The 25,763-nt window shown below is 42.7% G+C and overlaps 2 long non-coding RNA genes across 2 annotated transcripts in view; one reads left to right on the plus strand and one right to left on the minus strand.

The window, feature by feature from the left end:
- Positions 1 to 24,722, plus strand: part of LOC309615367 — a 68,161-nt gene extending 43,439 nt beyond the window's left edge. The window contains exon 4 of the long non-coding RNA XR_014236774.1: positions 13,770 to 24,722. This is a non-coding gene — a long non-coding RNA (uncharacterized lncRNA). The remainder of the gene's footprint in view (positions 1 to 13,769) is intronic.
- The window catches only part of LOC309615366, a 310,048-nt gene that overhangs the window by 239,938 nt on the left and 44,347 nt on the right, over positions 1 to 25,763 (minus strand). The window lies entirely within an intron of this gene.

Raw genomic sequence — 25,763 nt, forward strand, 5'->3', positions numbered from 1 at the left:
TAATAAGGCCTAATTATCTCATGTTGTGATTCTTTTTAAATCACTTTTAACCTCAGGAAGAATTTTAATTATCTTGTATAATAAAGTCTCTCCTTATTTCACCCCCTCTAGGAGAAAAGACATATTAAAGCTTATTTTTGTCAAAAGATAAGAGCAGTATTAAGTTTAAATTGATGTCATTATGAAATATTCGATATCAGGATTACACATTTCAACTTCACTAATTATTCGAGCGGTCACAAAAAGAGTATCATTGCACCACCAGCTCCTAGAAAGGCCATCATTGCTATCAGCACGCCTGTGATACACCAGGGATGGTGGGGGAGAGGAAAATGTGTTCTTTCTATTCCAGTAGAGTCTTGTGATTCCAAGGTTAAATTATTGAAGCGGTTTGGGAGGTACTTTTTAATACGATTTTCAAAAAGTTTTCTCCTCATTATCAACTCTTTAATAAACACTTCAAAGTTTCTGTGAGCTTCTCTACTGGGAAAAAATATTAATTCATGAGTTCTTCTTCCCAAACATACACTCACTTCTCTCACTGGGATTCCAGAACTCAAGAAGGAGATGTTATGCAAGGTCTGCACAAGGAGAGACAAAGTCTCCCTTCTTCGTTTTCCTATTTCTCCTACAAATGCATCTGTGCGTGCTGGGTACAGAACCTCTATCCTGCAATACGATTCTAGCATGAGGGACAGCCTCTCCGACTCAGGGAGGGCCTCTGAAACAGGGCATTAACCTATTTCTCTCCTCTTCCTTCCTCATCCACATAAAATAACAATAGTTAGTGTTGACTAGATGCTGGGCACAGTGATAAGCCCTTCCCAACACATTTATCTCATTCACATCCACAACTCCACCCCCCTCTACTAATGAAGTAACTGAGCCTTAGAAATATTCGGTGGCTTCCCCGAGGTTACACAGCTAGTGGATGATGGAATTTGAATGCATCTCTGTTTCAATTTACAGAATCTGCTCATGTAACCATCACACCAGTTGTAACACATTCCTTTATTTTGACAGAATGGAGGTGACTGCTTTCGTCCTTAATATAAGGATGCAATTTGGATATTCATGATGTCTCGGAAAAGCATGGAATTTTTCACTTACTTGTATCTTTATATAGTTGTCTTTGACCCTTGCCACAGAAATGTATATATATATTCCACCTATATATATATATATATATGGGTGAAACTTCATAGCAAACTGTTGGTATACTAAGCCTCATGTTAAAACTCATACTACAGAATTAAATATGAGCAGAATCCAATTACATCAAATTTTACTTAAAGGAACTCAACTTCTCTTCGGCTTACTACAATAGAAGTCTGTGTCTTATTCTGGTCAAATCCCATTGGCAGTGTTTAGGGGATGGGAAAGAAGCTCACCTTCATGCATTTAGGGGCCCAAACTGTCAGGGACTCTTGACGTCTTGCAAAGTCACCTTAGGTGCCAACCTCCAGCCTGGGGTCTTACAAAGAAAGAGTAGAGGACGGCAGGGAAGGGTTTTCTGAGACAGGCAGAGAAGTACCCAAAGAGAAAAGGGAAGAACTGGGCAAACAGCTAGCCAGTCTTGTTTACCTTAGGTATACACAGTAACATAAATTAGGTAAAAAATTGTGATTAGAAGAGGCAGGTATGGGTATTCTATGGCATGGACTGAAATTTCATTTTTTAATGTGATTATTTTTTTACTATCTCTCAATTTTATTAACTATTGTTTAGTCTGTATCTGTGTTAAGACCCTTTAAATACTCTCTAGAAGAAAAGAGAGGACTATATTTAATAATTAATAAATTAATATTAATAATAATATTATTGAATAATAATATCCTATGGGATCAAATAATAATTTTAATATTAGCAAACATCTACAAAACATTTCTTATATGTCAGGTACTATTCTAAGTATTTGACATATATTAACCCATTTAACAAAATCACTATGGTTACTCATTTATTATTAATAGGTAAATAATGCTGCTTTAATCTGTGTTATTCAGTTTTGTCCTGGGAAGTTTAAACCATTGTCTCATAATCTTTTTTTGAAGTCTTAATTTGATTAGGAAGCCTATTTTTTATTTTCAACACAAAGGTAAACATCAGACAAGCTTAACTATACAATCGGTTAAAACACAGAATGCATCGTCTTCTCCCAGAGCTTATAACGCAATAGGTCTGGGATGATGCCCAAGAGTTTTCAGTTTCCCTAAGTGACTCTGATACTGTTGGTATAGAAAAACTGGACTTAGTTAGCAAGGGTGTAGAAGCAAGGGTGTAGAAAACCCTACCTAAAGAACTTAGACCATTGGACTCTTCAAGGAATACAAGAGAACGGCTTACGAGAATGGGTACAATTCTGATTTTGATTAGAATCATAGAAAACAATGTCCCTGGATATTTCTTATAATAAGATTTCCAAAAGTTGTGTAAGCAGACAAGGCTTCAGTTAAAATTATGTCACACTGAGTTTGTATGTCTCCGTAGAGATTCTGCCAGTGTGCTTGGTGAGTCCCAAACCCCTTCTAAAAAGAAAAATTCAGAGATTTTAGGGCCGCCTGGTATTTAGTGCTACCTCTAAGAAATGAGAAGGCAACCAGGAAGAGATCTCACAGGCAATCCATCTCTCCGGCCAGGAGGAAGGAAGGCTGAGACAATTAAGAGAGAGGGGGCGTTCAGGAACAACGCCCGAGGAGGGTACCGCCTATAGCCCACCCTCACAGCCAGTACGGGGTGGATACAAGCAGAATAAGGACCCCATTCCTCAACTCTGGACTGCTTCCGGCTTTGTAATTTGAGAAGAGGGCAGAACATGACATGGTGATGGACGCCCCATTCCTCTGCCTCCGTGGAGAATATCAAGTGGGACCTCTTCCGTGCCAGAGTGAATTTCAAGGCCTCCACAGAACATGATTGTACCTGGGGCCTTTTAAGTTCCCACTGTGAGATCAGTGTGTAGGACATTTTTCTAAAATGAACTGCTACATGTTTTGGTCTCTGCTCCTGATTCTCACTGCCTTTGCTAGACTGGCTATTTTTAAAGTCCTGTTTTAACCATGAATGAGCAACTCGAGTCTACCTTCCAACAGGGAAAGAAATTACTATTGTTGTATCAAAAGCAGATCTTTTCCTGTTCCTCTAAGATTATGTTCGATGGGGAAGGATGATCAGTTACTCCCTCCTCTCCATTCCTTCCATCTGGGAAGGACGCAGCACAGACAGAGGTGTCACCAGCAGCCATAGGGCCATAAGCTCAAATGGGTAACAGAGCTCTGTAAGAAAAGGAATCACTCCCTGAGAGTCTCTCAGTATCGTCGCGCCCCCAAGCATTTCTGTTTGAGAAAGGAAGGACAGGGTACGAGCTGTGAGAGGGCAAGGAGGAAGCAGTCCATTCTAGCAATTCTGCCATTATGATTTCACTTATTCATTCAGCAAGTGTTGACCGAAGGCTACTACATACCAGGGCCGTGTTGGACTCTGGAGACACATGGGGGAAAAGGCACACACAGGTGGTCCTCTCATATACTTTCTATTCCAGCAGGAAGACCAGCTATTAAACAACGACATGCATTACTAACTAACTGTGATTCCAGTGAGGCCTGTGAAGCATGGCTACAGCCTGGGGAGCTGAGTTGGTCCAGGGATCAGGGAAAGCTCCTTGAGGAACTGACACTTAAGCCCTGAAGGATAAGTGGAGTTCTCTGCTAAGAAGGATTCAAGTAGGGAAAAGAGCTATTTGAAGGCCCAGAGGTAGCAGCGTAGATGGCGTATGTGAGGAGCTAGCCAAGGGCTTGTGTAAATGCAATAAAGACGGCAGGACACCAGCAGGAGATAGGGCTCCTGGAAGGTTCATATAAGGCAATCATGGGCCCACAATTAACCGTAAAAGGTTCTCTAAGCATCAAGGACTTTGTCCAGAACAATCAAAGTACTGTCTTCCAAACCACCTTTTTTAAATCCAAAGCATCTGGTGCAGTGTTCTGCCAAAGGTGTCCAATGGATGTCTGACGAATAATGAATAAATTAATCAAAAATGTAAGCATGTGTATAAAATCTATCTTTCACACACTGGAATTTGTGCTTTGGTCCATTTGCTGCAATATTGCAAAATCTTATAAGTGTCTGGGCTTCCTGAATTTGAAAAGGCAGCTTAAAATAATTATTGAATTCTGAGCCTCTATTCTCTCAAATTAATTCCCAGTGCAGCATACGTGCTCTTAACCAGCTTTTCTGTCCAAATAAAATAAGAGTATTTCAAAAGACATACTGGGGCATTGATACCACATCAGATACCAGAAAATCTTAAAATGTTTATTTACAAAAGTCAGAAGAGAGAACAGTATCATAAGCAGCTGAAAACAATATGGACGACAGAATGGAAAACTTCCTACCAAATTTCTCCACTCTTCACACACATTTTTTCTTCATCTATCCCCATCTCTAAATGTATTCAGCCAAAAGCTTGAGAAATTTAAAAGCAAGTTGTATGTTTTAGACAGTAGATGCTTCCTCATTCTTTCTATTCATGTTTTTGTTCATCTGTTCATATTTACTGAGTTGTACATCAGAAGCTGTGCTGAACACAAGAGATGCAAAGATGGATGTAACACAGTCTTTACTATCTACACCTCTTATTAGGAGGTGTAGATAGATAGTAAGTGTTCAAGTGTCTCAGGTAGGGAATTTGGGTCTGGGGGCAGTGGAGACACCAAAGAAGGAACAGCCAGTTCTATCTGAGGTGGGGTAGCAGTGGGGACCTGCTACAGAGAGGTCCAGACGAGAAAGGCTCACAGAGGAGCTGACATTTTCCTAAGTCTTGAAAGGTCCACTACCCAGCAAGGGACACAGAGAGGTAGCGTTCCAGACAGAACCACCAGAGCGGATGCAGAGAGATGGGAAATAGCTTGCAATACTCAAAGAACTGGGGAATTCCCTGGCGGTCCAGTGGTTAGGACTCCACACTTCCACTGCCGGGGGCCCGGGTTCAATCTCTGGTCGTGGAACTGAGATTCCACAAGCCATGCTGTGCAGCCAAAAAAAAAAAAAAAAAAATACTCCAAGAACTGCATATAGTTCAGTGCAGAAGAACACGGAGTTCAAGCCAGAGCACAGAAACAAGGCTGGTTGTGGACATCTTGGATTGATGAGAAGGCAGCTACTGAAGAGGCTCACACAGGGGAGTGATAAAGCCAAGCATTTTCTTTCCAAAAAACAAGCGTAAATAATAGATTACAAGGTGGGCGAGGGATAAACTAGGAACTTGGGATTAATAGATACACACTACTATATATAAGATAAACAAAAAGGACCTACTGTATAGCACAGGAACTATATTCAATAACTGGTAATAACCTATAATGGAAAAGAGTCTGAAAAAGGATAACTGAATCACTTTGCTGTACACCTGAAGCACTGTAAATCAACTATACTTCAATTTTTAAAAATGAAAAAAAAAAAGAACGCATTGGACTAACATTGGCATTGGGACATTTACTGAAGAATACAAAACTAAATAATGCATTCACATCTCATAGACATTTTCCTCCCTTCTCTGACATTACAATTTCTGGAAAAAAACTAAAATGTTTTTTAAACATTTTTAGTTTTTTAAAAACTAAAAATGTTTCTACTGTATGTGAAGAAATTTGGAAATTCCTCAAGTCCAAAATTCTTAATTCCAAAAAAAAAAAAAGAAACAAAGAAAGAAAGAATGGATTAGGAGGAATTTAAGACTAGAGGCAATTGTCTAGGCAAGAAGCGTTATAAAGTTCGAACTGACAGAACTCAGTTGGCTTCCTGAAAACCTAGGTCTAAAATAAAAGGAGAGTCAACACAACTTTTACTTTTCTACTAACACATTGGTACCTTTGTATAGAATTATTCAAGGCTAGAGTTGGCTGGACTTAGATGTCATCTAACCCAGTGCCCTTAATTTGCTAAAGAATCTGAGACCCCAAGAAATAAAGGTCACAGAGCCAAGCAGGGCAGAGTAGACCCCAGTGTCCTCAATCTGAGCCAGGCATCCTAAGGGCACCCATCTCTTCATCTCTCCCTGCTTTATTAGTTAATCACTTAGTGACCAGCTATCAAATGGTACTACTAGGATCCTATTCCAAGGAACTACACAATGAATTTTTTTATAATACAAATCATCATTTCATTTTGTATTTTATACTTTCTTGTGCTTATGCATTATATTGTGCATGCCTAAAATTATTTTTTAAACTGTTGAAAGTCCACTTTCTGGGAGACCCAATAAACTATGACCAGTGTGAAAAACAGTGATCATTAACATTTGTAACTAATTCACATTCATCTTCGTTTTCTTGGTTGCAGTGATTCTAAGGGAGTCTTTTGCACCATGAAAATTACAGGCCTGTGTTTGAAATCTAGCTCTGCCACTTGCTAGCTGTGTGATCTTTAAAAAGTCACCTAACCTCTCTGTGCTTCAGTAAAATAGGCCTAATAATAAAATCTATCTGATAGGGTTGTGGAAGTCTTAAATGAGCTAATGCTTTAGAACACTGCTTGACATATAGTAAATACTACAGAAGTGTCAGCATTTATCAGTATGGATAAAAAGGTTCAACTAGCTATGGGGTGGTCCAAAGCAGGACCCTAACAAAGACAAGGCCTATCTGTGATTACGTATCACCAGAGAGGTTTATCTCTAGCTGATTTCAGCCTTCCATGCGTCTTTTGGGATGTCCCATAAAATCAAGTTAAATTTAGGGAATTCCCTGGCGGTCCAGTGGTTAAGACTCTGCGCTTTCACTGCAGGGGGCCTGGATTTGGTCCCTGGTTGGGGAACTAAAATCCCACAAGCCGCGTGGCCAAAAGTATTTTTTTAATTCTTTAAAAATTTAAAAATCAAGTTAAATTTGAAGGAGGTGATTCTCCCTCTGCCCTTGTTTGTGATTATTTTCTTCTGACGTCCGACTCTTCACATGTTATCTTTCCTCATTAAGGAAATAGTGAGGTACTATTTTGCAAGAACGGTACTAAACTCACCTGAAAATATCACAAACCCTGCTGAATGTTTTCTAATGATGCTGCTGCATGTCTCCAAATAATAAGAAATCCCTCCTCACGTTTTCTGATCCTGCAATCAAATGCTCATTTGTATTGTTTCAATAAGACATTCCTATTCTTCCAATAATAAACACGCACTAAGAACACATTATGTGGGGGACACTCAGCTAGGTGTTAGGAATACACAGACATTACCTGTACTCAAGGGAATCACATTATTCCCTTTTTTGTTTGTTTACTTCACTCCCATCCATAGAGTACCTACTGGGAGCCAGGCCCTGTCCTTGGGAATGGTGTCTAGTGGTGAGTGAAACAACACAGACTCTGCCCTCGTGGAGCATCAAGTCTATTTTATCTATTACACAGGTAATAAACAGAGAAACAGACAAAGGAGCACAAAATTACAAACTGAGAAAAGGCTTATGAGGGCAAAGAACAGGTTAAAATGACAACCTTCTCGCTCCTCCAAGGAAGGAGGTCTGTGTAAATAGAGTGGGCAGAGAAAGCCACCAGGAAAAAGGAAAGTCGAAGGTGAAACCAGCCCAGCAGCCTGCCATACGGAGAACAGAGGAGAAGATGGTCGAAGCTGAGGAAACAATGATTGAAGCCCCGGGAGGGAAACAACTTAAATGTTCGAGCGGAAGTAGCCCTGTGTGGTGGCTGGAGTGAAGGCAGGACGACCCCACGTGAGACGCAGGGACGAGCAGGGACCACAGCGTGCAGGACGTTATAAACCATAGCCAAGAGGGTGTGTGTTATTCTTAATGCAACAGGAAGTCACTAAAAGATTAGAAGAAGCGATGTGCAATTTACATTTTGTAAGGTTCTGGTGGACACTGTTGGGGAATGCAGTTGGAGGGAAGTGGAGAAATTCTGATTCATTTGGAAGTAGAATTGTGATCTCACTGATGAATTAAAACTGCAGGTTGAGGAACAGGGAAGAATCAAGGATGATGCCCATGCCTGTGGCTCAGGCAAATAAGTGAATCGGGATGAAAAAGACAAAGGAGGGACTGGTTTCATGAGAAAAATATCTGTTCCCATTTTTTGGTCTTATACGGAGAAACCCTCTTATAAATAAGTACCTTACAGGAGTTAAGTCCTAATAGAGTTTCCTAGCAGCAATCCGGAAGGCTGCTTTGTGAGATACTCTGACTCATGCTGAATTAAAAGCAGAGAGTGTTACTCTCATCCCTGGCTCGCTTCCTGCTCTGGACAACGGGCATCCATTATTAAATGTGTCCGGGGGAGTAACCCTAGGTGTTGACAGTAGCCCGAAGAAGCTTCACCTCCCCTCCTCCTGGCCTGAATTTTGCTTGGTACCAGTGTATGTTGTCCACAAATGCAGCTGAATCCTTAATGAACCTGATGCTAGAGCACGAAATGGACAGCCATCTTAGAGTACCATATGAGCTGACATGTTGGTGTACCTTAGTGGTTAATGTGGCCACCCCAAATGATTAGCCTAACTGAGTGTAAGTGAAATGAGGAGCCTGGAGGCAAGGTCAAGGCCCCTCAAACGATTAGTCTAACTCAGTCATGGCATTCCACTCTCTCGCCAATGACTGGTTCAGGGATAGGCATGTGACCCAATCCTAGTCAATTCTAGTGAAGGAAAAAACTGAGGGCTCTGGGGGAAATGTGTCTTGGTCCCAAGAAGAAAACACAAGGAGGGAGAATCCTTTCTTTGTCCTGTGGACATTGCCCTATCAGGAACCTCTACAGCCATCTTGCTCAGAATGGCTAAGGATGAAGCCAATGCACAGAGGAAGACAGAGCCCACACAATGCACACGAGCGGAGCAGGAGCCCCTACTTCCCTGGATCCCACCCTTCCTATCCCAGGGGATAATCAGGTTCCTCATTGCTAAGCCAGTCTGAGTAAGGGTTCTCTTGCTGACACTAAACACATCCTTACTAACATACGAAAGTCCCATGACTTGGGGAAATGATCAAATCGCTGCACGTTCAAAGTCCATGAAAAAACAAACCCCCTCAAGGGTTCTACTGTATATTTTTTAATGCTGTACATACCTAATTTTTGAGAAACATGTAAATTCTCTCAAAAGCTTATAAATCAAGGTGTGTAGGCAGAAGATATCTGGCAAAGAATTAAAGTACTTTTTAATAATGTTTTCCGTGGAATAGAACCGTTTTCAAAAGAGAAATAAGTGGAGAAAAGTCACAAATTTCAGTTGTAAAGAAAAGGCAAAAACATAAAAGTGAGAACATGTTGAAGACCATACTTTAGTAAATAACCCCTGAAAGACAAAAATAAAAGAATCTACAATAAAGGTTTCTTTCTCTCTCTTCTTGATTTATTAGCTACTAAGTCAGATGAAAAGTAGAAACAGTACTATTGAAGTTGAGAGGGGAGAATTATTTGGAGGACACCTCTGATGTTGTAAACAGCGGGGAACTGTATGAGCATCAAAAATGTCTTTGGATGGCAAGTTATAGAGAGAAAGGATTTATTGAGCTTTGTGGCCCTCACATCCCGAAACAAGTAAATCACAAGAGCAGGGAGAGATTAGCGTGGATCACGAGATCAACAGAAGGTATATGAAAAAATTGTATTTCTTGAGCAGCTGAGCACTGAGGACCCTGAGAACATGAAAGACCTAGACCAGAAACAACAATACCCTTAACGAGAGAAGACTGCAACCGCACGATTCCACGGCCACACGTCACAGGACGTCCCCGGGATCCGTTCCTTACCGGCTACCTCTCTGTGAGGAAATTTCTGCTTGAGTCATGTAAGTCAGTATGCACATTTTAGATTTTGGTCACTGTGAAGCTAGTCTAACTTCCTGGTCATTTATAAAAATGTCAGCTCAGATATAAACATTAGGGTACTTCGAATATTTTTGAAATATTTAACCTCTCACACACATAAAATTTTTCAGATTTTTCATCTTCCAGAAAGTGAGCAGGCCCCTATGTTTTCCCTTTTGAGATGAAAAAAAAAAAATTTTTTTTTTCAACTCATTCCCCAGTTTCATACTATTTGTAGTAACAGCAATTTATTCTTTGAGCAAGTTTCCCAATAAACTTTGTCAAAGGGACCCACATGAGTGCTCACGTATGTATAAATATACATGAAGACGTGATTCACTGTAAGCTAAAATATGAAAAGAACAGATTTACCTAGCAAGTAAATTCAGGGATGTCTAATCACTTTACAAAATTACCCATTATGGGAGCTCTTTAAATACCAAGTTTCCATAACAAGTTTTTATAAAATTATTAATTCATGAACATTGATATACATAACCTGGCACTGCTCTCTCAACTCCGTGGCCTTCAGCACAGCCCCAGCCCTTGAATGACGTGGAACACACATTAAAACCTCCATCGCCTGTGCAACTGACTATTGTCCTTCAAACATAGCTAAACACATTTGATTTTTTCCCCCAAGGTAAAGAGGTAACTGTGAATACGGCCAAATAACCTAGACCGTGAGAAATGGTCCATTGTCAGACTGTCTTGACTTTTTTCCTTGGAGTCATAACAAAACCACGCCTGTTCTCTCCTGGAAAAAGCAGTGAGAACCAACATGCCACGTGATTGTTTCGGAGGAGAAATGAGATGACGCTTGGCTGGGGGCTTCTCCTCTCTCTGCAGGGATATTCTGTTTCCCACAGTGGGCACGACCTGCCTAACCCCCGGCCTGTGGGCAGCGGGAGCCCGCTGTCGTCCCAAGTCAGAGGCGGCAATGGCAGCCGTGCAGGGGAGGGGGCGTTGATGGGGAGCCCACCAGGGAGAGGCTGTCATCGGGTCCTGCAGCTGCACAGGGCAGAGCAAGGACACTGACCCTCTGGAGCCAAGGTGGGAAGCATCCCCCCCCAAGGCCAGCGGGACTTCTGATGCCACCACAGGGGAGCCAGCTGTGCCCATCACAGCAGAGGCCACCTGTGAGGACACCTGTGAGGACACCTGTGAGGACACCCACAGAAATACTGAGAAACACTCTGAAGGAGACTCATTTATATAAAAGGAGCCAGTGGGAGAGCTTACAGCAATTATGGATTCAGGCCTTTTCACTCGGCCGTTCTCCTTTTCTGAAACGTTCTTCCAGGCAGACACACAGCTTGCTTTCTTACCTGCTTTGGGTCTCTGTTCAAGTATCACCTTATCAAGAAGTTCATCTCTTTCATCTCTGACCACCTTTCTTAAAATAGCAATACACACACGCGATACCCATCCCGTACCCTTACTTTAATTTGTCCAAAGCACTCTCACAATCTGACGTATTGCATATCTTATTGTTCAACTCTTTCCACTGGAAGCTCTGCAAGGTAGAAATTTATGTCTACTTGTTCACGGTTTTATTCCCAGTACTTAGAGGAGGGCTCGGCCAAGAGTAGGCCCTCAATTATTCTTTGTTAAATAGGTAACTAGGGCTTCCCTGGTGGCGCAGTGGTTGAGAATCTGCCTGCCAATGCAGGGGACACGGGTTCGAGCCCTGGTCTGGGAAGATCCCACATGCCACGGAGCAACTGGGCCCGTGAGCCACAACTACTGAGCCTGCGCGTCTGGAGCCTGTGCTCCGCAACAAGAGAGGCCGCGATAGTGAGAGGCCCGCGCACCGCGATGAAGAGTGGCCCCCACTTGCCGCAACTGGAGAAAGCCCTCGCACAGAAACGAAGACCCAACACAGCCATAAATAAATATAAAAAAATAATAATAGTAAGTAACTAAATCTACCCCACACTGTGGTCCACGGTCTCTCATTTCTTCGCCCCAGTCCAGCTGCTGCAACAGGCACGTCTTGAACCTTGTCGTCACCCATAACAAACTGTTCCATTCCCACACCTCTCTCCTCCACTGACGTGTGCAATTTCTCCCACCGCAGACATTCTTCAAACTCACCACGACTCCTTTACTTTCTTCTAACCGTCAACTCCATCCTCTAAACCAAATGCTTTACTTCTCTTGGCTCAGCCTTCATTGAACGTCATCTCGGTAGCATTTCTTCGTGCTCTGTGTGCGCTGTCCTGTCCTGCTGGCCCAGCCTGGTGGCCCGGCTCCACACTTCTCTGTGACTCACCCCACAGCCAAGCAGCGCGGAAGAGAGCCACACAACAGAGCAATGAACCAATTAGACGAAGCGCTATGGCCAACCTCACAAAGGTCCTCAACACTCCCACGCTAATTCCTTCATTTTCACCAGGTAGTCTCTCCTCCTAGTTTACAGAGGAAATAGAAGCTGTTAAGATGGGGAAGCCATCACCTTTCCAAAAGCAAACACACAGGCTCACTCACCTCTCACACATTCCATCAACTTTCTTATCAGCTTGAATCCCATTCTCACTTATCTTCTGAGGAAATTCCACTATCAGCTATCCTTGTATATTTGTCTTTTTTCCTAGGATCTTATATTAGTTTGTGAGGGCTGCCATCACAACGCATCACAGACTGGGTGACTTAACAGAAATCTGTTGTTTCACAGTTCCAGAGACTGGAAATCAGAAAGTGTCAGTCGAGCTGGTTCCTTCTGAAGGCTTTAGATCATGTTCCGTGCTTCTGGCCTGGCTTCTGGTGGTTTGCTGGCAATCTTTGGCGTTCCTTGGCTTGTAGAAGCATCAGTCCAATTTCTGCCTTCATCTGCACGTGGCCTTCTCCTTGTGTGCATATCGCTGTGTCCAAATTTCCACTTTTTAAAAGGACACCAGTCATACTGGATTAGGGCCACCTTACTCCAGGGTGACCTCATCCTCACTTCAGATAAGGTCACATTCTGAGATACTGGGGGTTAGGACTTCAACATATAAATTTTGTGGGGACCATTCAACCCGTAACAGATCTACATCCTTCCCGATGGCTTTTCAATATGCTTAAATCTCTCCCTTTAACAAAAATCAACAGGGTCCACATTTCATTCTGAATTCTGACCCTGTCTCTATTCTTTCCTAACAGTCATTTCTTTTCATTGTTTTCTTTACCCGATGTCTCTATTTCTTCATTTCGAATTCTCTCTTTGATTCACTCCAAACAGCTCTCCAGTAGCTCCCACAAAGGTCAACAGTAGACAACACAATGGTTATTTTAGTGCTCAGCTTATTTGGTTCCCCAGAAGCATTTGACAACACCAAACACACCAACTTTCTTAAAATATTCTCCTCCACTGGGGACTTATCACTACCATTGCTTTGCCTTCATCTTTCTACTCACTTTTCCACTTCCTTCGCAAGCTAGTCACCTTCTAAGCAGCCTGTAAGCAAACCTATAATCTTTCATCTTTGCTCCTGGATCCTCTCCTTTTTACACTCTATACTCTCTTTGTAGATGATCCCATACATACCTATGGCTTCGGTTACCTCCCAGACAGAGGTAACTTGGAAATTGACCCGGCCCAGGTCTCTCCATGGTTGCCACACCTGTGAATCCTACTGGCTACTTGCTTCTTCTTGAATGTCCTAAACTTTTGTCAACTTCACATTTCTAAAATTGAACACAGAATCTTCACTCCATCACTGTCACTAATAGAGCAGTCCTCCTCTTGTGTTCTCTGCAGGGATGAACTCAAACATTATGCAGACTTGACTAAAGGACCATATGCCAAAGCTGTTACTTCTTCCTTTAACTTCATGTTGTCCTCCAACTCAATTGCGTTTAAAGTACTTATTAAGCATCTAAGATTGTCGCTATTCAAAATGAAACATATTACATGCAAATATTCATTAACTCTCATAACAATTCTGTAAGGTAATTTTATCTATTCCCATTTTGCAGATGAGAAAACCGGGCTTAGAGAAGTTCCCTTACAATGACCTAAATAGCAAATGATGAAGCCTCATGTCAACCTAGATCTGACTCAGAATCTGGACCGTTAGCCACACGACTAAACTGTCACAATCATAGTATATATTGAAGTCATCAGGAGAAAGCAGAAAGCCGCATTTAATCCTGGTTTTGAGGAATGAGAGAAAATACGGATTGAGAACTGAGCAAATCATGCCATCTGAGCAAAGTGAAGATTATAGTGATCCTGACATATGAGCGAGACAGCAGAATCCATTCCAGTGGACCGGAGTCCCTACTGCGGACTATTAAATAAAAGTGAACACATAAGCTAGGGTCATTAAATGGAATTTCTTGAATGCCAGGCTGAGAAGTTAAAACTTGAACCTCTAAGCAGTAGGAAATCAAGAGCAAAAGCATAATGATTTTGAAAAGAGGAGGACAATACAGTCTGTTTTTGTTTCCACTGCCCTTTCTGATGGCACTCAGATCTCTAATAGCCATTCTGGGTTCAGTGAGGACATAAACTCTTCCTTCCTGAGTTATAACTGACACCTCATAGATGGTCACAGTAATGTTATCCCAGCAATCACCATGCATTAAAGGTGGTTAGGCTTTCAAGAGTAAATTTCCAGATACTTGATAAGATTATACAAATTATTTAGAATAGGTGCTTTCTCGGACCCCATTGTCTTCTCTTTTGTATATTAACGCACCTTTTTCTCCATCAAAGATCTATGCCAGAAATTAATCTGGAGAGTAAAAGATAAGGGTGTGGGACCAAGTAAAAGATAAGGGTATGGGAAAGTGCAGCATTTATTGCAGGGCACCAAGCACGGAGCCCAGGTAGCTAATGCTCAATGGGACCTAGTACATCTCCCATTGTACTAGGAGATGGTGATAATGCATTCCTCACGACGACTGCTCACGTCCAGCTTCCAAAATGCCTTATTCTTACATCATGGCTGTGTATCAGGAGATAAACTAGTTGCCCCACAGGAAGATTGAGACCATTCACTGATTAGAATACCTAAACTGGGTCAGGAATTTGCTAGGGACTGGAGACCTACGGAGCCAAAGGGTCTCTTATCCTCATCGAGCTTCCAGTCTGGGGGAAGACCGACACTAGTCAAATAAACACAAACATACACATTGATATTGATGAGGACTCATATTATATAATTCACTTCAATATAACAGATGAGTTAAATGAAAATTTGTTTTGTTTTTTGTATGCTATAGGCCCTGATGTGCAATCCTGAAACGTGATTCATTTGCAAAGGCCCTCAAGCAAGTTATTCAATTTTACCAAGGTTCAGTCTCCTCATATATCAAATGGGAGTAATAGTAACAAATGGGGAGTTTTATAAACATAAGTGAGATAATTTATGTGAAAATGCTTGCATTGTGCTTGATACATACTAAATATTAAAATATGTGAGCTATTGTAATTCTTAGAGCCTCTTAGGAGTCTGCATCTTTCCTGCTGTGGGATATAGAATCTGATTAACCAAATAGTTCTTAACTGCAACCACATCAACAATGTTTTGTGCTAACAGTGTATGCTTACAAAATATCTCTCACAGGTACCGTATAACATTCTGGAAGTAGGGAAAGAAGATGGTAGTTTTTAATCTAGTAAGGGAAATAGATGTGGATACAGATCGAAATAGACATAGATGTACAGACCACAGTGGGAGCTGGACTTGGTAAATGTGGGCTGGAGATGGAAAAAGCTAGACGGAGCATGATACACATTAGAACACCGGAGTGAGAGTTATCTCAGCGGTAAAAAGCCTTACCTCAATCTGGAGGCAGGACAGAAGCCCAGGTGGAGGCAAAAGAGAAGAACAAGCAGCAAGGAAACACTTCAGCTCCACCCCAGCCTCCTGGTGGAGAGAGCAGCCTAACCAACGTCAACCTAGAAAAAAAATACACGTTGCAAAGAATGCTTCCATTAAAGGCGCTATGACAACGATGATCCTAGCTTCTTGACACCAACTTCAATACAGATGCAAGTAAGAGACATGAAACAGCCCTAGGTCTGAGGTGGTTAAGATTTCTTTACATCTCAGAGTTGTTATTTTTAAAGTCTCAGCCTGAAAACTGACGTCCTCACAAAAACCTGCAACTGAACGTTTATAACAGCTTATTCATAATTGACAATATGTGGAAGCAACCAAGATGCCCTTCAACAGGTGAACACGAATAGGTGAAGATGAATATCAAGATGAGTAGATGAAGACATGGAAGAGTTTTAAATGCATAATCACTAAAAGGAAGAAGCCAATCTGAGAAGGCTGTATACTATAGTATGTAGACAGCATGATTCTAACTAGATGACATTTTGGAAAAGGCAAAACTATGCAAGTTACTGAGCCAAACTTGGGTCCACTCACCCGTGCACAGTAAAGCCAATCTACCGACCCCAGGTTGTGGTGAAGGAAAGTGCAGCATTTACTGCAGGGCGCCAAGCAATGAGCCCAGGTAGCTAATGCTCAAAAAACCCAAACTCCCTGATAGCTTTCAGGGAAAGGTCTTTACAGACAGGGTGAGGGAGAGGGATGCAGGTTGTGTTATCAGCTCGTGGACGTTCCTCCGACTGGTTGGTGGGGAGGTAAGTGGGAGTCGGCATCATCAACCTTCCGGTTCCAACTGGTCTGGGGTCTACGTGCTTGTGGGCAGCAGACAGTTAACTTCCCCCACCTGGTGGGGGCTTCAGTACCTGCAAAACGGCTCAAAGGCTCAAAGCTCAGAATATTATCTGCAGCTCTTGAGGAGGAACTAAAGGTCTCTGACTTTGTTTAATGGCTAAACCATTATTACTTTGCCTTACTTGACTGCTTTCCTCTGTTTCTGCATTTTCTCACTTCTCCAATTAAATTTATTCTTTGGACCTTGGGGAAGGCCTAGGAAGCTAAAGTTATTCTACAAACAAGAGGCAGGCAGAGGACATGGCAGTGGGGAGGTGGTAGTCTGTCCCAGGAAGGCCCCATAGGGTTCTACTCAGTTACCTGGAGACAGTAAAAAGATCAGTGATTGCCAGGGCTTCGGTGGGAGGTCGGGAGGGATGAAGAGATTGGAGTATAATTTAAGGCAGTGAAACTATTCCATATGATATTATAATGGTGGGTGCATGTCATTATATATTTGTCAAAACCCACAGAACGTACAACACCGAGAGTGAGCCCTAATATAAACGATGGACTTAAAGTTTAACAATGTGTCAGTGTGTGTTCATCAGCTGTAACACAGGTACCCTCTGCTGGGGGATGCTGAGAGTGGGAGAGGCTGTGTATGTGTGGGGAGGGGATATACGGAAATCTCTGCACTTAACACTCAATTTTGCTGTGAATCTAAAACTGCTGAAAAGAAGTCTACTAATTTTTTTTAATCCCCAGTGGATGAACACTGTGTAGATAGATGACGGGTGTGGGAGGGAGGCTTGTTTTTCCTTGTTTATCCTTTTCAACCTTTCGAATTTTACATCATGACAATGTATTTCCTATTCAGTAAATAGTTTCTTCAAAGATTAAAAGGGGAAAATACATATCCACATCGACGGTATCTGTTTAGTTTACAGGTAATTAAGTCTAAGTTTACAAGTAATTAAATCATACATAGTCATACATGGAAACACGTGGAAAACATGATTGGTCATCCCGAGGTAGCTCTGCAGCGTCGTACCCATCTATCCCTTAGAAAGCAGACACAGCAGTGAAGGGATTTGCCCCAAGACTTTTATCTGACCAGAAGGTTGTTTCCTCTTCCTCTTCCTGCTATTTCACTGCTTCTTTGTATTGAAAAAAATAGGGGTTTCACAAGATGTTCTAATCTGGCTCAAAGGCAACAGATTGTTCAAAATTAAGAAAACATGAACCAGCCATATGGTTTGGATACCTTCACCACTTAGAAATTATAACTGACGTTTACACCTGATCTCTGGCCTCTGCCTCATGGTCAAGCCTTGTCATTCAGCCAGGTGACAGGGTTAAAGGTGATGCCACAACACTTCTGGCCTCCCAGAAACCAGGCACAAGGGTGCCCTCCCAGGGGCTGGGATGCTTCTTAGTTCCCGTTTCCACATAAGGAAATGGCTGCTGGAGGTAAAGAGGAGGGGTGACGATAATGGCTGATATTTATTGCAACCAACGTGCGAAGCATTGCTCTGAGCACTGTTCAAGTATTGACTCATGTAACCCACTCAACCCCGCGAAGTAGCTGCAGCTCTGTCTCCACTTTATAAGCAGAAAACGAACATACGCAGAGGTTAAGTAACTTGCCGAGGTCACCCAGAGATGGAGTCAACAGACAAACTCTGGCAAACTGTGATCACTCAGTAGAGAACGAATTTGCCCACACTCCCCGATACTTGCATTAGGATTTAAAAATAGAGGCCACAGCTCTCAGCAGGATTGTGGAGTTGCTCCAGCTCAGTGCTCTGAAGTGTTCTGGGGAAGAGGAGAAGCAGCCTGAGATCCGTTCATTCTGTTCAGAAGGCGAGCAGCAGAGTCAGCTGGGAGGTCTGAGAGTGGCGTAGTTTTCGGGACCTTAGAAGCCAGGCTGGGATCTCAGGAGCCAGCCCCACATCCCTTACTGGGATCTGCGTGCTGCAGATCCCCAGGTCCAACCTCAGGAGTGATCCAGAAGCCTGAGCGATCTTCAGATACTCCCTGAAGCAGCGAGTCTCCAGGTGTGGTCCCCAAGCAGCATCATCACCATCACCTGAGAGCTTGGTAGAAATGCAAATTCCCAGGCCCCATATCAGACCTCCGGAATTAGACTCTCATAGCGGGGCCTAAAAGTCTGTTTTTGAACAAGTAATTCTGGGTGATTGTAACGTGGGTCAAAGTTCGAGTACCACTGCCCTGCAGGACTCCTATATTTGATCTGTGTCTTCTTTCCCCAGAGCGCCCCCTTGGACAGTAATTTTCTGGGTATCCTTGGAATCACCTGGGCTCTCCTGATTCTGGGACCACCCACCTGTGACAGTAGCACATAAACAGAGTCAGGGGTAGGGAGAGGGAACCGAGGGCTCTGACTTCCCGTTCTCTTTTCTAACTATTTTGAAGGAAAAGAGAGAGTGATGATTTCTCTTCTTTTGAAAATGCCAAAGGCAAGCTAAATCATCAACACGTTCCTTTTTGACAGAAAGGAATCACGTGGGAAAGTCTCTCAAGCTTGGAGTGATTTATTCTGCTCAAACCCCAAGTCAGCCCAGGAGCCCTGGCCATTTCTGGCAGTGGTGAGAGTTCCAACTAAATCAAATAGAGCGCAATGCCTGCGTGCGTGGACGTGCTGAGTCTCTCCCGGACACTGTTTGGAAACCCAGGACAGAAAATCTCATGGAACCTTCAGAACCTTCCCTTTCTCCTCCTTCTGTGTAGACGTGTTAAAAAGATGTGTAAGTGATTGTTCTAAGAATCTGTTCCACCGGCTCCAATGCAGGAAGCTGCAGATGCGGCTGCTGTGTGATAAAGGAAATGGTTTCTGGAAGCCCAGCTCCAGAGGACTGTGTTCCTCATGCGCCCTCTTGTGGCCACTTAGAGATAATGCAATCAGGTGAGGCCTCGGACTGTGTTCTTCCGTTAAAGCTGCAATTTAGGGAATTTGAAATCTCAAGAATTCAGGATTTGGAAAGCTTGTCTTTCCATAAATTATGCTTGCCTTGGGCCTTGTGGAAACCTATAGAGCTATTCTTCCTAAAATGACTGTGATGGTCTATCCCAACTAAAGCTGTTTTGCAAAGAATAGCAAATAAGTATCAGCTTTTTGTTTAAAGAATGTATACCGGCGCTTCCCTGGTGGCACAGTGGTTAAGAATCCGCCTGCCAATGCAGGGGACACGGGTTCGAGCCCTGGTCCGGGAAGATCCCACATGCCGCGGAGTAACTAAGCTCGTGTGCCACAACTACTGAGCCCACGTGCCACAACTACTGAAGCCCACGCACCTAGAGCCCGTGCTAGGCAACAGGAGAAGCCACCGCCATAAGAAGCCCGTGCACCGCAACGAAGAGTGGGCCCCGCTCGCCGCAACTAGAGAAAGCCCACACACAGCAAAAAAGACCCAATGCAGCCAAAAATAAAAAAAGATTAAAAAAAAAAATGTATAACAATTAAGGAGGCTGCAAGTAGAGAGAGGATAATTGAGTTACCGTTGGCTTGTAGCTGTGTTTACATGGGCAAAGCAAAGTGCAAGAGAAAATTTAGATCATTTGTAGGCTTGTTCATCAGTTAAACCAAAAACAAGCTGTAAAAGAAATTAAAGATACTAATTTCTATCTAATAATAGATGTTAAAGCATGTACGTATGGAGACTACACGTTTGGTGCGTGCCAGCCCTGCACAGCCTCCAGGACGAATTCCTTCCTGCTGTTGGTGTGGTTCTGAAATCCAGCGTCCTCCCCGTGGCTACACTGCCTTAAGCTGGGAGAAGGTGACGACTTTCCTTGGCTCCCAGGGGGGATATGGCACTGTCCTCTCCCCTGGGCCCTTGTTCTTCACCTGAAAAACACTTCCCTGCCCCCCTAAGCTCTGAGAACGTGAAGGCTTTGCTACTGGTGCGTGGAAGTTTAGCAGTGTTATGTGCCTGCTACATTCTCTTCTGGCTTTAGGAAAGAAGCCTGCCTACAGTTACAAGTTTCCAATAGAGAGCAACAAGATCTAAGTGCCGTGCAGTGTCTAGCTAATCACCTCCACAAGTAGATATAAATGAAAGTTTGATAAAGGGAAGATTACATTAATTATTCAGTTTTTCTAATTGTCCAGAAATAAAAATGGGTTGTTGGCAGCTAGACAAAACTTTCCAGAACAAGGAAGCATGGGGATGAATTAGGGGATTAGGAAGCACGTAAGATTTAGGACAGGGCAGCTCGACCTTGGCACTCCTCGGCTGTCTGAGTTGAGTAATCCTTTGTTACAAGGGCTGCCCTGTGTCTTCTGGAATGCACAGCAGTACCCCTGCATTTACCCGTCAGATGCCAGTAGCGCCCCACCAGTGGCGATAACCCAAATGTCCTCTGACGGCGATACCATCCCCAGTTGAGAACCATTGTTTTGTGGGGATGAGGCTGGTAGCAAAATTATTAAATACTGCAATTGATGAACCAAGATGAGACAGAAGATGTCTTGACTATAGGGCACCATGAAGTACAGGAGAGCAAATGGGCTTTGGGGTTAGTAAGACCAGGGCTCAGATTAAATGACAGGACCTTAAGCCTCTTTTTTTTCCTAAGCCTCAGCTTCATGTATGTAAAATAATAACAATAATAATATAACAATGGTAATTAAGAATAACATTGTTGAGAGGTTAAATGAAATAAAGTTCATAAGGGATCTAGTATATTGCTTAGTATTTAACAAGGTCAGTAGATAGCAGTGTCTTTTCCTTATCTCCAGAAGTTTTTAGAAATAAAGTATAGCTTCCTGGGGTAGTTTAAAAGAGTCCTGGGAGACTGGCATAGGTGGGGTGGGAAGAGCCTTGTACCTGGGATGCTTGGTGAATAATGTCACCCTCCCTTCCTTCTGAAAGATTCTCCCTGAAATATAGGCTGTGCCTATTCAGAACTGAGGGCGGTGCAGTGCATTAGCTCTCAGGATAAATAATCACAAAGGGCAGCAAAACAGATAAGAGCATTCCAGAAACAGAAATATTTATGGTCTTTAAATGTTCCACTTTGGTCTCTATTTTTCAATCAGAAAAGTGCAAAATCATCCTTTTAACATGGGGAGTAAAATTCTTATACTTTGATGTCAATGAAACATTCTTGGCAAATTTGAAGGAGGGGATGTTTGTCATGTTATTTGTGTCTGACACACATCCCTTCTTGAATAATGAATGCTGTGTTTTCAGATTAGTCCTATAATGCTTCATGAAAGCCTTAAGTAACTGTGGAAACATCTTCATTGCCCTTCCTGTTCCTTACAGCTTTAATTAAATCATTTGTTTACCTCTTACATAAATTACCTAAAAATAAAAAGGTGTTCAAATGATTTAAATTTCCCACACGGTAACAATCATGGCATTGGTAATTTATTCTTGAATTTTATCCCACTAAAGATTAATTCTCCTTTTCCCAGAATCCCTGAATCCTAATCTGTTCACATGTCTGATTCTCTTCTAACATTCAAGACCCCTTGTTTGAAAACGGGGAGCCTGGGAGAAGACTGAAATTCCCCGTTTTTAAACTTTACCCACGTCCTCACCACTGTCACAAATTGTTCTAGGTGAAGCTAGATGAAATTAACAACATATGACTTTTTTTTGACCTACAAAAATGGCAAGTTCACATGGTTTAAGTTAAAATTCTATCCCAATTTCTCTTACAATTCTGCTCATCCAGTGTCACTTTCCTCATGGAGTTTTCCACAGTAGCTGCTACCCTGAAATGATCTCCCTTTCCTAAAGATGCCTACTTTGCGATAGTACTGTTGTTGATCCCTTATGACATCACTTTTGAGGGTGTTTCCCTTGGAGAGAGTGTAAATTGCAGAATTCAGCCGGGAGAGCTGTATTTGATTCTCGAGTCTTCTAAGTACTTGCTGGGTGAGTGGAGGTCAGCTATTTGGCCTTCCTAAGTCTCAAATTCCACTCTTGTAAAAGAGTTGTCTTAAGTATTGAGATAATGAATTTAATATTTTACATAGTGTCTAAATGCTTAGTAAATGGTCATTTAAAAAAATGATTGGTAGCTGTATCGATGAACTCCTGACGCCACACCTTATTCACTGCAGCCTCCCCATAGGGGTTCAACACGTAACGATAACAACAACAATATAATAATGAGTAGGCATTTACTTACTTACTTCAAGTAGGCATTTACTCTACCTAGTACTTTGCTAAGTATTTTCCTTGTATTTATCTCATGTAATCCTCACAACAATCCTGTGAGGTAGATACTGTTAATATCACCATTTTGGAGATGATTAATTTGAAGCAAACAGAGATAAGATAAATGGAACATGGCCACACACACGGAGGAGCCAGGGCTGGAACCAAGGTAATCTGACGTCAGAGTCCCTAATCTGTTCGATATCTCCCTGGTGATGCCCTAGATCTACTGCAAAGGCCTCGAAGACTTCTTTCTACTTTAAAGAGTCCATGATTCCAACGTGATAGTCTTGGAGCACTGTCATTTTTACTCACTTAACTCATCAATCTTCCCACTTTTTTCTTTGTCCTATTAACTGTTTGATATTTCATTTGGGTTCTAAGTAACTAGAGATTTTTGTCAACATAGCTGGGCAGGACTAAATCATGGTTAAAATTAAGAGTTCAGTTCATTTTAACAATCTACCCCCTCGATGTGAGGTACCATGTGAGGCACTCAACAAACATATATGAATACCATACAGTACTTTGCTAAAAGTATTCATAGCAGTATCATATGAAAAGACTAAACTTGACATTTAAGAGCTGATGCCATGGAAGACACGAACATAACTGAACTTGGAGAACCATCTCAACAGATATCACATAACTGCCCCTGTGTGTCCAGCCAGCACTTTGCGAGGTGCCGTGGGATCTAAACAAAAGTACAATGACTCTTGACTGCAGAGACCACACAGTCCTGTGAAGATAGCGACACTCACATGTGCAGTCAGGTGACTCTGCAAATCAGCATAATCATTCCTTTAACAAGTATAGATTAAGAACCAACTACCAGCCAAGCCTATGCTGGGAACTGGGACAAGGGTAAACAGGTTAGGCCTGGCCTTGCCCCCATGAATTGAACAATTTGGGGGAATACATGACAGATTTTGTGGGAAGGATAGAAAATAAAGTCACAGTTTAGAGAGTTCATTGAGGACTACAGTAATTGGAAAAGGCCTCTTAAATGAGGGCAGGATTTGAGTTTGGTCCTCAGCAAAGGATGGTAACATGTCACCTAGTGACTTAATTCCCAAACACGGCAATCAACACAAATGCATAATGTGGTATCATAATTTCATAATGGTGGTAAAAGACAGCCAGTGAAAGATGATTACACCTTCACAATGTGCATTCATATTCACATCATCCTTCACAGCATTTTAAGCTTAGCATTCTTTTTTTTTTTTAATTTATTTTATTTATTTATTTTTGGCTGCGTTGGGCCTTTGGCTGCTGCGCACGGGCTTTCTCTAGTTGCGGCGAGCCGGGGGCTACTCTTCGTTGCTGTGCGCGAGCTTCTCATTGGGGTGGCTTCTCTTGTTGCGGAGCACGGGCTCTGGGTGCTCAGGCTTCAGTAGTTGTGGCACGCGGGCTCAGCAGTTGTGGCTCGCGGGCTCTAGAACGCAGTCTCAGTAGTTGTGGCGCATAGGCTTATTTGCTCCGAGGCATGTGGGATCTTCTCAGACCAGGAATCGAACCCGTGTCCCCTGCACTGGCAGGCGGATTCTTAACCACTGCGCCACCAGGGAAGTCCCTAAGCTTAGCATTCTTATTTCATTTACTGAAAGAACTAAGGCAAAATGTAACCTCAAATTTGAAAATGCTCCTTGCAAAGATTCTTATAGAACTATGTTAAAAAGCCAAAGTTCTGCACCATAGTTAAAATTGAGGTGTTTTCCTTTCAATTCAAAACCTCAATTTTCAGACCTTAATATCTTGGACTTTTCAACCACAGGCAGTGGGAAGCTGGTTACACAGAGAGTGGTTACTATGAAGAAGGGGGCTGCTGATAGCATACTTCTGAAGTCCAACTGTGGCCTGTCATCTTTCAGTGGTTAAGGAAGCAATCCAGAGAAAAATATGTTGAGGGATAAATTGCTAACTCAATCAAGATGAATAACCTGGGCAGGTCAAACTGTATTTTTTTTCCATTTCCCTTAATACTGGTCCACAGTGTGAGTAAGAAGCCCAGTTATATTTTCCCCCATATGATGGTTTAGAAAAGATTTCCACAATATAATTCACATGGTATCAGGGATTATCTTTTTATGTGCAAACTAAACAAGATGAAATTATGTCAGCACAAGTCTCTGAAGATAAGATATGTCAAAAAGATAAATTACATAATTTATATTTGCATTCCTTTGCATTTTAATATTGTTATATTCTTTGCATTTCTAATTATATTTGCATTTCAAATATTGAATTCATTTTTAATTTCAGGGGTAAAATGATATAACTAGGAATGGATGGACATGAGACACTTTCAAATTCTTGTCTTTGCCACAGCTGCAATCAAAGACTTCTTTCCTTCCCATGATCCCCCAGTACCCCAAAGACCAGTATAATAAAACTAATGCCTAGCTGCTTACTAATACGGTACCTCTTACTATTGTTCAAATTATCTCTCCCGGCCACGTGAGCAAAGTAGACACCTCTGCCCTGTGACGCCCCCTTGCAGGAGGCGTCACAGGCGCCTGCGTCTCACCATTAGGCTTGCTTACGTGCATGGACGTAGAAGTTCTGGATCAGCCAGCACCGCCTGTGTACAGCCCTCTGCCGTGAGAAAGCCAGCCACGTCTCACATAGGGCTGCACCCTCACCCCGAATCCAGAAGTGAGAAGACATAAGGAGTGGAGCCGCAGATGATCTGCACCACTGAGCAGACCTACAGTCACCACCAGGCTGACTCCATGGCCCTAGGTGCTGGCTCGCAGGGGGATCCTTCAACCCTGGGCCCTGGCTCACCCCAGTGCCTGCTGGCTCCAGCGGCCCCAGGAAGCTCCTGTGGCCCAAGGTGACTTCCCTGTCACCAGGATCCAAGTGAGTTCCTGCTACCCCAGGACTACAGTGGCTCCTGCCATCCAAGGTGGCTTCCGTGGCACCAGGCTCCCAGTGGGTTCCCACCAATCCAGGCCCCTGACCCACCCCAGCATCTGCTGGCTCTGGCAGCCCCAAGTGATTTCAAAGAAAACGAGCTCCCAGCCCACCCAGGCAGCTCCCGTGACCGATGTCTCCCCATGGACTTTAGCCAACCCGGGCTCCCAGATCACCCCTGAGCTAGCCAACTCCTATGGCACCAGGCTCCTGGTAGGTTCCTGAGAACTCAGAAT

The sequence above is a fragment of the Balaenoptera borealis genome (assembly GCF_965194805.1).
Source record: "Balaenoptera borealis genome assembly, chromosome: 17".
Taxonomy (NCBI): Eukaryota; Metazoa; Chordata; class Mammalia; order Artiodactyla; family Balaenopteridae; genus Balaenoptera; species Balaenoptera borealis.